Raw genomic sequence first — 16,113 nt, forward strand, 5'->3', positions numbered from 1 at the left:
TGGCCAAAGCTCCAACTTCTGAGGGGAAGATGATGAGTAAGAGAATGAAGCCCCTGCCCATTCAGACAGTTCTGAAATGGTGAGGGTACAAAGAACAAGAACAAAGAAAAGTACACAGGAACAGGCCCTTCGGCCCTCCAAGCCTGTGCTGACCATGCTGCCCGTCTAAACTAAAATCTTCTCCACTTCCCAAGTCCATATCCCTCTATTCCCATCCTATTCATGTATTTGTCAAGATGCCCCTTAAACGTCACAATCGTCCCTGCATCCACCACCTCCTCCGGCAACGAGTTCCAGGCACCCACTCCCCTCTGTGTAAAAAACTTGCCTCGTCCATCTTCTCTAAACCTTGCCCCTCGCACCTTAAACCTATGCCCCCTAGTAATTGACCCCTCTACACTGGGAAAAAGTCTCTGACTATCCACTCTGTCTACACCTCTACTAATTTTGTAGACCCCTATCAGGTCGCCCCTGAGGAGGTTTCCAATGGCAGAGCAGCTGGGAGGTTGCCAGGGCTGACTGTGCAGGAGAGGATCATCGGCAGACGTGTCCTTGAGCAAAATATATTCACACCGGCTCCTCCAAATTCACACTTGTTCTGATGCACTCCATTGCCTTCAGCCATTCTCATGCTGCCAATATGAGACAATCCCATTGATGCACTCACTATCATGGCAATGTCTTCTCATGCTCAGTGACCTCCACCATTGCCATCATGTGCCAAGGTGATTTCAATGCTGCCTTATCAGCTCTCACTGGCAATTCACCATCACCAGAAGGCAGCTACTCAAGCACCTTGGCTGTTTCCATTGCCACCTGTTTCACCACTTTAACCTGTTGCTGCCAACCCAGTCTGGGCAATTTCCTTTCCATTCTTCATCCTTCGTGACAGCAAAGACAATATGAATTTGTGTTAGCTTGACACATAGTGCATGCTGGGATATTTCTCTTCACTGTGCCTGTGCACCACAGTGTTAGTTCAATTCTGTTCTGTTCACACCTACATGACCTACGAACACATACAGCACGGCAGCACGGTGGTTAGCAATGTTGCTTCACAGCGCCAGGGTCCCAGGTTCGATTCCCGGCTTGGGTCGCTGTCTGTGTGGAGACTGCACGTTCTCTCCGTGTCTGCGTGGGTTTCCTCCGGGTGCGCAAGTTTCCTCCCACAAGTCACGAAAGATGTGCTGTTAGGTGAATTGGGCATTCTGAATCCTCCTTGTGTAACCCGAACAGGCGCCGGAATGTGGCGACTAGGGGCTTTTCACAGTAACTTCATTTCAGTGTTAATGTAAGCCTACTTGTGACAATAAAGATTATTACTATTAAATTATATTATTATACATGTCTCAGTGTTGAAGCAGAGGTATGTGCCAGGTCTTTCATCTTAGCTGTAGCAAGCAGATGTGCGGAATTCTCCCCCCACACGCCGGGTGGGAGAATTGCCCGGGCGCCGCGCGATTCCCGCCACGCCGTCCCGACGCACGCACACGATTCTCCCACCCCCCTCAAACCGGCGCGGCGCGAATCACGGCTGGCCGCTGGGAGAATCACCGCTTGCCGTTGGTAATGGGCGGGCGGTGATTCTCCGGCCCGGATGGGCTGAGCGGCCTGCCCAACATGACAGGTTCCCACCGGCGCCATCCACACCTGGTCGCTGCCGGCGGGAACAGCGCGGGAACGCTGGGGGGCGGCCTGTGGGGGAGAGAGGGGGGTTCCTGCACCGGGGGGGGGGCTCAAAAGGGGTCTAGCCCACGATCGGTGACCACCGATCGGCGGGCCGGCCTCTCTGAAGGAAGACCTCCTTTCCTCCGCTGCCCCGCAAGATCGATCTGCCATCTTCTTGTGGGTTGGCCGCGGGGAGGACGGCAACCGCGCATGTGCGGGTTGGTGCCGGCCAACCCACGCATGCGCGGGTGGCGTCGTTTATGCGACGCCGTTCGCATCATCTACGTGGCGCCACTTTTACGCGGCGCCAAGGCCCGGCACACGTAAATGACGCGGCGCCGCTCCTAGCCCCCCGCGGGCGGGAGAATAGGGGGCTGGGAACGGCCTCCAACGCCGGAGTGAAACACTCCGGTTTTCACTCCAGAGTTGGGAAAGTCTCCCTGTGGGAGAATTGCGCCCCTCACTTGGACCTTGATGTTGATGAGACAAACTATACACATTGCCGGAACACAGCAGGTTGTTGAACATTTTCGGGCATTTATCCAGGATCCCTGGTGTGCTCACTCCAGCAGAAATTTCAAGCTAGGTCTTTGTGCCAGCAGGGTACAGCATAGCTCTTGTTTTCTGCACCTCTTCACCGAGCACCTGAGGCTTCGAGAGAGGCTGCACCTATTCTTTTTCCAGTATCCCCACTCTGTGACATTCTATCAAGACAGTTATAAGACAAGAGAGGTTTATAATACTCTCATTCACTTGTGTGCTTAAATGAGCTAACTATTTTCCATCATCAATGAGTGCTGTTAAAGTGTGGTGGAGGAAATGGCATTGCGCAATGCATGGTGCCAAGGATGTTGAGGTAACATGCTGCACTCCACAACCACTGACAGCCCTACTGGCTTATTCCTTCTTAGTCACACTGTTATGCCATGACTGTGCAGATGTGAGAGATCTGGTCAGGGTCAACTGTGTGGACGCATGCAGATAAGATGGATGGCAAAAGGGAAAGTGGAAGGATTGATGGCCCTGGCATTATCCGTCATTCATCCACTGAGGCACAACAGCTAATTACATTACCACCGACCATATTTAACAGACAGTGGTGCCAAGATGAGACCATCTTAATGCCTGTGCCTTGTAATGGCACTCCATCATTTAAGTGCTTCAGGAAAGTACACCGCGAGCAACAACAATGCAATTCTTTCCTAGGGAAAGCACATGATGGGCCATCTGTTCCAGGGTCAGCTAATAGTTGGTCAACATGGCGGCATGGTGACACAGTGATTAGCACTGCCTCACAGCACCAGGGACCCAGCTTCAATTCCAGCCTTCGGGTGACTGTGTGGAGTCACGTTCTCCCTGTGTCTGCATGGGTTTCCTCTGGGTACACCGGCCCTCCACAATCCAAAAATGTACAGGTTGGGTGGATTGGCCATGCTAAATGTCCCTTAGTTTTCAAAAGGTTAGGTGGGGTTACTGGGTTCAAGGGACAGGGTGGGGGAGTGGGCCTAGGTAAGGTGCTCTATCAGTGGGTCAGTCCAGACTCGCTGGGCCAAATGGTCTCCTTCTGCACAGTAGGGATTCTATGATTCTTTGAGCACTGACAGATTGTCACTCACCTGACAGGTTAGTGACACCTGCTCTGTTGCTCTGACTCTTCACCATGGATTTCATACCTCATAAATGGGTTTTCTGAAGGCACGATTCTTATAGCCACCCATGTCGCACAACTCATGCTGGGCACGCCTCTGACCCCACACCACATCAAGGGGTGCTGACCCCGACTCCTATAATAGTCTACTTTCTGGGACCAAAACCTTAGGCTGAATTCTCCGTCGTCGGGATGCTCCATTTTGCCGGCAGCCCGGGGGATTCCCGACGGCTTGGGGCTGCCCCACAATGGGAAACCCCGTTGACCAGCCACGAAATGGAGAATCCCGACAACGTGCTGAACCAGAAATCTGGCGTGGCGGGACGGAGAAACTCGCCCTCTGATTTTTATGGAAGTCAGGTTCACAGAGCTGGGAATTCTCCCATCTCTGCCCACCCATAACAAGAATGAAAATTCAGGGGCTGGTTATGTTTTTGGGACTATGTCCCCACGCCGTCATAGAAACTGTGGATTTTCGCGCCAGAAAAACTGGAGTGAAAGGGCCACATATTCCTAGCCGTGCAGGGGGCTAGCAGTGAACCAGCGTGAAGCTAGCAGCTGTTGCTGCAGGTATGGGACCCCGCACGTCCGGGTCAGAGGCCACGCATGTGCATGGCGGCGGCCGCGGAGCTGGACCTTAAACACGGTGCCCCGATCGGCCACAGGCCTGACCCGGACCACCGGCCCAAAAATTGTCCGGCTGTGTATAAGGCCCCCCCCGCCCTCCGATCGGCCTGCCCCTGCCATGCTAGTATCCCGACCGGCAGGACTATGTTAGATCCATGCCATCAGGACTTCGGCCGGTCAGGGGTGGGCGGGCCTCCAGCAACGGCCGCAGGTAGGTGAAATGCGGCGCGGCGGGGGCCCGGAGAATCGGGGAATCGGTGCCGGTCTCGATTCCATGCCGGGAAATAGATTCTCTGCCCCGGCGCCAGCCGCGATTTCGTGTCGGGGTGCGGAGAATCCAGCCCCAGGTCTTAAAGTTCAGCACACAGACAGTAAGTAGACATTCATGCACGATTGAATGGAATATTATTAATGGACGGAGTTACTTAAAAAGGTGAGTTAGAAAATTTTTCTCATCCCCATTCTCCTGCCTTCTCCCCATAACCCCGATCCCCTTATTAATCAAGAACATATCTATCTCTGTCTTAAAGACACTCAGTGATTTGGCCTTCGCAGCCTTCTGCGGCAAAGAGTTCCACAGATTCACCACCCTCAGGATCAAGAAATTCCTCCTCATCTCAGTTTTAAAGGATCATCCCTTCAATCTGAGACTGTGCCTTCGGGTTCTAGTTTTTCCTGCTCGTGGAAACATCCTCTCCACTCTATCTAGGCCTCTCAGTATCCTATAAGTTTCAATAAGATCCCTCCTCAACCGTCTAAACACCAACGAGTACAGACCCAGAGTTCTTAACCGCTCCTCATATGACAAGCTCTTCATTTCAGGGGTCATTCTTATGAACCTCTTCTGGACTCTTTCAAAGGCCAGCACACCTTCCTTAGATACAGGGCCCAAAACTGCTCACAGTACTCCAAATGGGGTCTGACTAGAGCCTTACACAGCCTCAGAAGTACATATCTGCTCTTGTATTCTAGCCCTATTGACATGAATGCTAACATTGCATTTGATTTCCTAACTGCCCACTGAACCTGCACATTAACCTTAAGCCAATCTTGAATTAGGACTCCTAAGTCCCTTTGTGCTTCTGATTTCCTAAGCCTTTCCCCAGTTAGAAAAAAGTCTATGCCTCCATTCTTCCTAGCAAAGAGTAGAACCTCACACTTTTCCATATTGCATTCCATCTGCCACTTCTTTGCCCATCCTCTTAGCCTGTCCAACTCCTTCTGCAGCACGTCTACTTCCTCAATACTACCCATCCCCCTTTGTATCATCTGTAACTTAGCAACAATGCCCTCAGTTCCTTCTTCCAGATCATTAATGTATATTGTCAAAAGTTGTGGTCGCAACACCACCCCTTGAGGCACACCACTAGTCACCGGCTGCCATCCTGAAAAAGACCCCTTTATCCCCACTCTGTCCTAAAATAACTGCCACAAACTTTATGGCTGCTGCAGTTCAGTAATTAGCATGTCTGAGTTTTGGATCTGCTGGTCTACTTGGTCCTAAAGTTCTTGCCATGGAGTCACCCACTCTATCTCGGCAGATTCAGATTCTATGCTCTCCTCACCATTTTCTACCAAGTAGATTTTCTACCAGGCAGTGCCTGGACCATATTGTCTCAGTTCACTGGGGCAATTCTATTTACTTTTCATAACTCGGAGATCCTGATCGCCTTTTCTAAAGGAGATTTCCTCTTCGAAAAGCACATTAGTGAAAACCTGGGCGCGATTCTACGAAATGGAGACTGAGTGTTCGCGCCATCGTGAACGCTGTCGCGTTTCACAATGGCGCAAAGTGGGCGCGGGCACTTCCAATTCTGGCCCCCACAGGGGGCCAGCATGGCGCTAGAGTGGTTCAGGCCGCTCCAGCCTCCCTTCCCGGTGCCAAATGGGCGCCACGCCAACCCACGCATGCGCAGTGGCCGACCCATGCATGCACGGGGGACTTCCTCAACGCACCGGCCCCGACGCAACATGGCATGGGGGTTCAGGGGCCGGTCACGTAATAAGATAGGGCTGGGGCTGGAGAGGCTGGCCTGCCGATCGGTGGGCCCCGATCACGGGCCAGATCCCATTGGAGGCTCCCCCCAGTGTAGGAGCGCTTTTCCCCGCCCCACAGGCCGGCCCCCGACCCTACGTGCAGAGTTCCCACCGCCTGCGAGCAGGTGTGAATGGCGCTGACTGAACTCTGCCGTTTCCGCATGGCCACTCGGCCCAGCAAGGCCAGAAGATCGGTGCCCCGGCAGCGGACAGTGACCCGCGACAGGCGGCGCACCAAACGGTCCGGTGCAAATGGCGCCGATTCTCCGCTCCACGGAGAATCGCCTGCCGGCGTCGAACCGGCGCCGCGGGAAAAAATGGCGCGAACAGCGATTCTCCCACACAGCGCGGCATGGGCAAATCCCGCCCCCTATCTTGTTTTCTTGTGCAATTGATTGAAAACAGCTCTCTTTTCAGTCCCGCAGATAGCTCTAATCGGGCGCAGTTGGGAACCGTGTGATTTCCTTCATACATTCATGTCAATTTAGAACCATTCCTTTCCAGGAAGACCAAGCTCTGCTTCAGTTGGCCATGTTCAGAAAATAAAACTTTAAAGTTGTTGTTAATTGGTTTTGTACATCTCCTCTATCTGGCACTCCATTCAAGCTCCTGCTGCTTTTCTTTCAACTCAACTTGTCACTCACTTAATTTTCTTTGTTTGGCCTCTGATAATGAAGGTCCTGGGTGTAAAACAAGTGTTAAGCGTGACGTGATCTAACCTCTTCCGTGGTTAGCTGTTACTGGTTTCATTGTGTCAACTCCAGTTCTTTCAGAGTTAGAGCTTTCAGCATAAGCTCTGCCTTTCATTTAGCAAAGACACGTTCCTTATCCTGAAGCGCCTTACCCGCTTGCTGTGGAATTATGTTCATAAGGAAGTTTGCCGAGCTTGAAATTTCTGAGCCAATAGTATTTTTCAGTCTCAATCAAGTATAAAGTTATGAAGCTAACATGCACCCCTTTCAGTTTTTACCACAACAAACCTTTTCATTAAACCCTGCAGAAGATTCAATTACTTTCTGCTTTAGGGTCACACATTTCTTTTTTTTCATCTCTGGACAGCAGTGGAAATGGCCAGCATTTATTGTCCATCTCTAAGATGGTAATGAGCTGCCTTCTGGAACTGCTGCAGTCCATGTGGTGTAGATACACCCACAGTGCTGCTAGGGAGGTGGATCGAAAATTTTGACCCAGTGACACTGAAGGACTCCTAGTCAGGATGTTGTGTGGGTTGGAGGGGAACTTGCAGGTGGCGATGCTCCGATGCATGTGCTGCTCTTGTCCTTCAAGATTGTACAGTTTGCAAGTTTGGAAGGAGCTTAAAAACTATTGGTGAGTTGCTGCAGTGCATCCTGTAGATGGTACACACTACTGTCACTGTGCATCAGTGGTTGAGGGAGTCAATGTTGACGGTGATGGATGGAGTGCCAATCAAGTGGGCTGCTTTGTCCTGGACGGCGACAAGCTTCTTGAATGTTGTTGGAGCTGTACACACCAGGCAATTGGAGAGTTTTCCATCACACTCCTGACTTAGAACCATAGAATCATAGAGTTTACAGTGCAGAAGGAAGCCATTTGGCCCATCGAGTCTGCACCAGCCCTTGGAAAGAGCACCCCACTTAAGCCCAAGCCGCTACCCTATCCCCGTAACCCAGTAACCCCACCTAACCCTTTGGATATTAAGGACTTGTGCCTTACATAGAACCATAGTCATAGAGTCATACAGTACAGAAGAGGCCCTTCGGCCCATCAATTCTGCACTGGCAAAACAAAACTAAATCTGAATTAACCCCACTTTCCAGCACTTGGCCCACAGCCTTTTCAAGTGCTCATCCCATACCTTTTAAAGGTTGTGAGGTTTCCTGCCTCTACTACTCTCCCAGGCAGTTAATTCCAGATCCCCACCAGTCTCTGGATGAATCTATTTTCCATTACATCCGCTCTAAACCTCCTTCCCTTCACCTTAAAATTATGCCCCCTTATTATTGGCCCTACACCGAAGGGCAACAGCTGCTTCCCATTCACCCTGTCCATGCTCCTCAACATCTTATACACCTCAGTCAGGAACCCCTCAGCCTTCTCTACTCCAAAGAAAACATGATGTGGAGATGCCGGCATTGGACTGGGGTGGACACAGTCAGAAGTCTTACAAAACCAGGTTAAAGTCCAACAGGTTTGTTTGGAATCACACTAGCTTTCGGAGTGAAGCTCCTTCATCAGGCGAGTTGGCTCCGAAAACTAGTGTGCTTCCAAACAAACCTGTTTGAAATAACCTGGTGTTGTAAGACTTCTTACTAAAGAAAACTACCCAAGCCTATCCAGCCTCTCTTCATAGCTCAAGTGCTCTAACCCAACATCCTGGGGTGGGTTGGTAAAGAACGTCAGTCTTCCTGAGGTTGAGGCTGAGAATCGATTCTTCGGTATACTTCCGCGAAGGTGTCAAGCATGGCTTGGAGATTCTCTTCTGCGAAAATGGCGTTGTCATCGCATACTGAAGCTCCATGAGCGGTGTCACTTTCTTCTTGGATTTCCACCAGTTGTCTGAGTCAAAAGCATTGGTCAGATTGATGAAGGCTATGTAAATTGATAAATGTTGCTCCTGGCATTTCTCTTTTTTCTAGGCGCAGCCGTGAAAACCATGTGTTGCTCCACGATTAGGTCAGATGCCACACTGGCTTAGAATCAAATAATCATTACAGTGTAAAAGGAGGCCATTTGACCCATCGAGTCTGCATCGACCTTTCGAAAGACCACCCTACTTAGGCCCAATCCCCCACCCTATTCCTGCAATCACACCCTAAGAGGCAATTTAACATGACTAATCCACCTAACCTGCACATCTTTGGACTGTGGGAGGAAACCGGAGCACACGGAGGAAACCCACGCAAACACGGGGAGAACATGCAGATTCCACACAGACAGTCATCTGAGGTCAGAATTGAACCTGGGTCCCTGGCGCTGTGAGGCAGCAGTGCTAACCACTGTGCCACCGTGCCGGCTTTCCGGAAGGATTTCTTCAGAAACAGGGAGAAGGCGGCTAACAAAGATTTGGGGAATGATCTTCCCAGCAATGGAGAATAGGGAGATTCCTCAGTAGTTCCCACAGCCTGCTTTGTCTCCTTTCTTGAAAATGGTGGTGTTGAGGGCATCCCTGAGCATGGCAGGAATTTTTTTCTCTGTCCTAGATTTTCAGCAACAGCTGATGGCGATGACAGGTGATCTCTTCTCCTCTAAGTTTGAAAATCTCTTAGGAAGCTTGTAGTGCAGTGGTTAGCACTGCTGTCTCATGGCGCCGAAGACCCAAGTTCAATTCCTGCCCCTTGGGTCACTGCCCATGTGGAGTTTCTCCCCGTGTCAGCGTGGGTCTCACCCCCACAACCCAAAAGGCAGGGTATGTGGATTAGCCATGCGAAACTCGGAAGAAAAAATTTGAAGTCTGAAAATCTCCGCTGGAATCCCACCCACTCCTGCGGAATTTCCATTCTTCATGTGTTTAAAGGCGGCATCAACTTCATCCATGCTTGGTCAGAGTCCAAGATCATATTTGATGGGAAGCTGGTAGAATTCCTCAAACGTGCCCTCATCTGTGGTTGTATCACTGTTTAGAAGTTCTTTGAAGTGTTCTCCCCATCCAAGGTCGATATTCTCTCTGTCTCTCATGAGGGATCCGTCCTTACTCTGTACCAGTTTGCAGCCTAGGGATTTGGGCCTGTATATTGCCCGGAAGGCATTGAAGAAGCCCCGGGGGCAATGCTTGTTGGCGTGGAGTTGCAGCTCCTTAGCTTTCTCACTCCACCATTGGCTCTTGATTTCCCTAGTTATTCTTTGTACCTCCACCTTGGCTAATTGATAACCTCTCCTTTTTGCCTTGCTGGTTATGTCTTTTGCCAGGCACGGAGAGATTTCCTCTTCTTGTCGATGAGGTCTTGAATGGTTTGGTCATTGTCCACACCATTCTTGGTGTTTCCTGGTCTTGTAGACAATGGTTTCCTCACAGCTTGAGATGATGGCTGTCTTCACCTCTTTCCTGTTCTCTTCCACTCCATTAGAATAGATACTTTGGAGACTTTGGAGAAGACATTGTTGGAAGTTCACTAGCATGCTTGGCTCTTGAAGCCGCTCAACATTCCAAAGATGTGCAGGTTAGTTGGACTGGCCATTCTAAATTGCCCTTGATGTCCAAAGTGATGAGGTGGAAAATGGTCAGGTGAGGTTACTGGGTTACCAGGATAGAATGGAGGTGTGGGCTTAAGTAAGGTTCCCTTTCCAAGGACCGGTGCAAACTCGATGGGCCAAATGGCCTCCTGCTGCATTGTAAATTCTATGATTCTATGAACATTGATCTTTTTTCTGAGTTGCTTCTTCATCTTCTGCTGCTTCTGGTGGAGTTTGATGGAGGAGTGGAAGAGCCGATGCTCTGTCCAGCGGTCATCTGCACTGGTCAGTGCTTTGGCAATGAGAGCATCCTTTTGGTCTCGGGATCGGACGATGACGAAGTTGATCATGTGCCAGTGCTTTGGGTGTGGATGTCTCCAGGAAATCTTGAACTTATCTTTTTGGTGGAACAGTATGTTAGTGATGGCAAGCTGATATTTCACACATTTGGTGAAACTTCAGAAGAGTCGTGAACTACACCATGTATGCTTCATCCGATGCCGGTGCTTATGTAGTTACATTGTATACCTTGTGTTGCCCTATTATGTATTTTCTTTTCTTCCCTTTTCTTCCCATGTACTGAATGATCTGTTGAGCTGCTCGCAGAAAAATACTTTTCACTGTACAAGTGACAATGAACAAATCCAATCCAATCCAATTCCAGCTTCCAAAATTGAGTTTTACTTTGATTTTCTGATCCCCGGTATGAGCTTGCTGGATGTGGTTTTCCAAGCAGGTTAGAGATGGAACAGACTACTTTTAGTGCACATTTTCCAACCCTTTCCCCATGTGGGGTGAGCAGAGTGGTTCCTGAAGAGGTCTGCTCAGTCATGAAGAAAGCTGCAGAAATGCTCTCCTGTTCCTATTCCAATAGCAAAACAATTGAACCAAACTCCACCACAAACTTGCCGTCCGAATCTCACAATCCTATCCTCATCACCTCTCGCCAATCACCGTAGGGCTTGTTTGTGTGGGGATGGTGTTGGTTTTCTTGAGGTAAACGCCTCGTGTGGGAAATCTTTTAACATGGGTCTGCTGTTGTGCATTAGCAGCCACACGGTCCTTGACAGAAGGTAGGTCCAGTTCCAGTGGGAAGAAAACCTCAACAAGGGGGATCTCCCTACTGCTGCAGCCTTCATCAGCCATCACAGCTGTTGATACCATACAAGTATCTTCTGCCCGATCTGCCTTTGAGGACTTGTTTTAGATTGTGTTTTGTCTGGTTTCCCCCCCTTGACCTTACCATCATAGATGCCCCCACGATGAGTTTAAGGTATCTCTCTCGGGATCAAGGGAATGTTCAAGTCTCTCCACCACAGCAAGGTGGCAATCTACAAATGTACTTCAATACCTGAGAAATCGCAAATGGCACTGAAAATGATGCAATCATGAGCAAACAATCCCGCTCTTGACCTTATGATGGAAGGAAGGTCATTGGTCAACCAGCTGAAGAATGCTGGGCCCAGAACACTACTCTGAGGAACTCCTGCAGAGATGTCCTGGGACTGAGATGATAGACCTCCAACAACAACAACCATTGTGCTAGGTATGATACCAAGAGTGGAAAGTTTTCTCGTGATCCCAATAACTGCAGTTTTGCTTGTGCTCCCAGATGTCACAATCTGGCGCAATTTAACGGAAAAAAATGTCAAAGTCTTGTTTTGGGCCGTTTGGCGACGTGTTTTGGATTGGCCACATAGGCGAGATCGCTGGCCGGATTCAAAGGCACTTTGTGCCAAAAATGAGCCCCCACGAGATTCTTGCCATGATTGGTGCCCTCGCCGTCTGATTTGCCAAATTTGCATCTCAGCAGCTCGCCACTAACAAGGGGAGCTGTTTTAAAGCGCTCCCTCACCACTCCCTCCCAGTCAACACACAAGCATGGCAGCACGCAGATCTGCTCCTTGCTTTGTGGATGTTGACATCACAAGGTTTCTTGACACTGTGGATGAGCGGCGGGCCACCTTGTTTCACCGAGGGGTTCAGAGGATCAGCAGTAGGGTCAACAATGCCGCCTGGGAGGCAGTGTCAGCGGCTGTCAGTGCGGGCACCATGACCAGGAGGATTACCGTACAATGTGGGAAGAAGACAGATAACCTCCATCGAGTTGCAACAGTAAGTTACCACCTCCTTTGTGGCATCAGTTTCGCCTGCCACCCTTCAGATTCTCAAAGCCGCCCTCCACTGATTGCTGGCTGACACCTCACACCCTCTCCTCAGAAACTCAACACTGCTAGTGTGGCAACCGCAGTGGAAAACCTGCCATCCATCTCTTGAGTGGCAGTGTCCAAGGCATGGCTCAGTCTGTGATGACCATGGCTGAGGGCCTTGACACCATGTCCCAGTCACAGAGGGACATGTCCCTACATGGGGATTGCCACAAAAGAGACCGGGGGTTGGATTCTCCGTTTGGGAGACTTAAGTCCCCACGCCATCGTGACAACGGTGGTGTATTACGCCAGGGAAACTGGCGCAAAATGGTCACCAATTCCCTGCTCCACTGGGTCTAGCGGCCAGGCAGCAGAGAGCTCCCATCTCTAGCTGCCGATAATGTCGGAGCATTGCCAGGTCCGTGGCCGCGCATGCGCATGGCGGCAACCAATCTCGGCCTTGCCGTGTTTCATAGCGGACGCAGTCCGCGGACCGTAAAAATAGTCTCCCCCTTCGACCGGCTCACGCGACCCAGACTGCCACCCCACAGTTCCCCCAGCCCCGAATAAAGCCTCCCCTGCCCGCGGATCGACCCTCCCCTGACTGTGGCAGCGCTGGACTGAGTCCGCAGCCACCACACCGAGTTCCCGACGGGTGAGACCATGAGAATCCCAAGCCAGTCAGGGACGGAGGATGGTGGGGCGGGCCTCAATTGGATACAGCGTGCAGCATACTCCTAGCGTACGCCGCTTTTCAGGGGGCGGAGCATCACAAAAGCGGTGCCGCCCTCGGTTTTGTCATCATCAGGGATTCTCTGCCCCGTCATTGAACGCAATTTTGGCGTCGGGGATCGGAGAACCCGGCCCCAGAGCTTCCAGTACAGAGAGTTATCATCACTCTCCTGCCTTGGATGGTGACTCACTGACAGTGCCGACACAGGCCCATCACCCTGCAGTGATGTTACACAGACCCTTGGAGGGGGGGTACAGTGTGGTCGGGAGAGGGTGGTGTGATGGGGAGGGTGGGGAAATTGGGGGGAAGGGGAATTGGGGGAAGGGAATCGTGGGAATGAGGGAGAGTGTGGGGGAAGAGGAATGGGAGCGGAAGACAGGGAATAGGCCAGGGGGAGAGAAATGGGGGAAGGGAGGGAAGGAAATCGGTGCGGGGGATTGGGGGGTTATGGGTTGAGCTGATGGACAGCCTCGCCCTTGGAGAATCTACAGACAATGAGGGCCTTCCTGGTCCTCCTAACATGTTGGACCCTTACAGCCGCCTGTCCTCCATCCACCAGTTCCTCCTCAGGCTCATCCTCCAGCCCCTCATTGACCACCCATCCTCCTACTCAGATGAGGCCACATTTCACTCTGCCTCCTCCTGCTCCTCCTTGCAATATGGCTGTGGTGATACACCACTGTACTTCCCTACCATTGTACATAGTATATAATAGTTGTGTGTAACGTGGCCCTGCAATACTGTGTATTGTACTGTAGCTCTGTAGAGGTTCGGTCACCGGTAGGTAACCCGACCTGGCCACGGAGAGCTCCGCCTTAGCCCCGGGAGTTACGTATAAGAACTCTCTTCTGGGACCGGCCCCATTCTGTCTGGGGTCGTCTGTGTCGGGTAAGCCTCCCATGTCTTTGTGGTTCTTGACGCTTAGTGCATCAATGGCACACCTCATGAGGGGGGCCTTCCACTCCCACCCATCCCCACTGCACCACCAAACCCCAAGCACTGGGACAGCAGCTCCGGTGCCATTGAGTTGCATGCCGGAAAATAGAAATGGCTACTCACCTCCCCACTTCCCCTCAGTTGCCATTGCAGCAGCTTCATGTTTTTGAAAAGGAGTACTTCCCGGGTGTCCTCTGCATTCGCCTTCAATGCAGCACTCCTTGGGAGCAACTTCCCACACAGTTGAAGTGGAAAACGTTTCCACAACTGTTGCTACGGGGTAAAAGATATGGCGAGTGAGTCGGTGTTTAGTGGGAGGTTAAAGCCAATGAACTAATCTCTCTTGACTTTACATAAAAGCAAGATTTCAAAATCACAAGCTGCCTCCAAAGTGACAAAATTCAATAGCCTGAGAGTCTCTGTCCCTAGGCCCAGCCAGGCAGCAGAAGCAGTTTACCCACTCAAACGTCAGATGTTGCCGCAATTTTACTTACAAATTCACCATTAGTAGAAGTTATGTTTTCAGTGTTAAACAGTAAGACAGAGGTAAATCAAAGTGACAGGACACGGTCACTGAAAATACTCTCAACAGCAATGTCTTTAGTGAACCCCATGCGTACACAAAAAATCCTGAATGAAATAGATAAAAATAACGAGTTAAAGGTCCCTGATATTTTCCTGTGGAAATGTGCATTGGCTTGGATCCTGGTCTCGTACCATTGGAGTTTTTCAGAGCTCATGTAAACATATCGACTTATTCCTCACTTTTTCAGTGGCTCTTTGACATCCTTGTACATACAAAAGAAGAAGATATTTTGCGGTTTGTTTCTTTATCCAGTAGTAGAGAGGTGGAAGCTTCAGTCACTCAGGCTGGTGGCAGTTATGTTTCTTTGGAAACAGCTGCCTTCACTTTTAATGCTGCTTCTGTTTATAGTAACACTGAGACCAAAGCCAGGTCACACCTCTGATATAGCAACCTACCCCACACAGGGGTCCCCATCAGGAGATGCCGAAAGTAACAAATTCACCACATTTATAACATCAATCTGCCACTAATTTCAACAGTTAAGCTGACAGCAGATTTGTGTTATGAAAGGTGTAAGGCATGTTATTGGAGTAGTCGCAAGAGCATATAACCCATGCTGCTCTGGCAGGGGAATAACTTGCTGATACTGGGCACAAAAGAACTTTGGACATTAGTCCCAACCAGACAGCTGAATAAGTTTTTGATAATAATCCAACTCTTCAATAATAATATGTATTGTCACAAGTAGACTTACATTAACACTGCAATGAAGTTACTGTGAAAAGCCCCTAGTCGCCACATTCGGGCGCCTGTTCAGGTACAGAGGGAGAATTCAGAATGTTCAAATTCCTAACAGCATGTCTTTCGGGACTTGTGGGAGGAAACCGGAGCGCCCGGAGAAACCCACGCAGACACAGGGAGACAGTGACCAAGCTGGGAATCGAACCTGGGTCCCTGCAGCTGTGAAGCAACAGTGCTAACCACTGTGCTACCCTGCCAGTCGGCCACTTTGAATCAGATTATATTATGTTATTGAATCACTTTAAGTTTCGGAGCTCTTCAGCCCCTCTTCCTCAGCTATGACACAAGCTGTGTCTTCACAAATAAAATGTATTGACTGTCAAATGTTTTGTTACCATACAACTAAAAGCAATTTTTTGAAGGATAACTTGAAAGGATTCCTATGAAAGAAACTAACGAGAGTCACACTCTGTACAGCACCTTGTCAGACACAATGTTCTTTATACAAATGTGCAGGATGGAGTGCCAATCTTTTGTTGAATGAGATTGGGCTAACCAGACAGCTCCGCGAAAATTAATGTCAGGTATTCAACCTGGAAAATTCTAATACGGTAGTTATATTCACCTCAGGGCATAAACAAATTAATTAGATGTTTAACATGAACTTGCCTGACTGATTGGGGAAAGCACATGTGTCGTTTCCTTCCTGTCACTTTGCCGTGTAACTTTAATGAACATTGCCGCACCTGAAGATACATAGTTTGAATGTTTGGAAGGCCTTGCGTGAGCTACGGCAAGGAGTCAGGTTCATTTTAAAACCTTTCTGCAAAACTAAACAAGGTTTGAAAATGTTCTTTCACATGGTGACACACGCTGTGAGCTTCAGCTAATTATT

The sequence above is a fragment of the Scyliorhinus torazame genome, chromosome 4, assembly GCF_047496885.1.
Source record: "Scyliorhinus torazame isolate Kashiwa2021f chromosome 4, sScyTor2.1, whole genome shotgun sequence".
Lineage (NCBI taxonomy): Eukaryota > Metazoa > Chordata > Chondrichthyes > Carcharhiniformes > Scyliorhinidae > Scyliorhinus > Scyliorhinus torazame.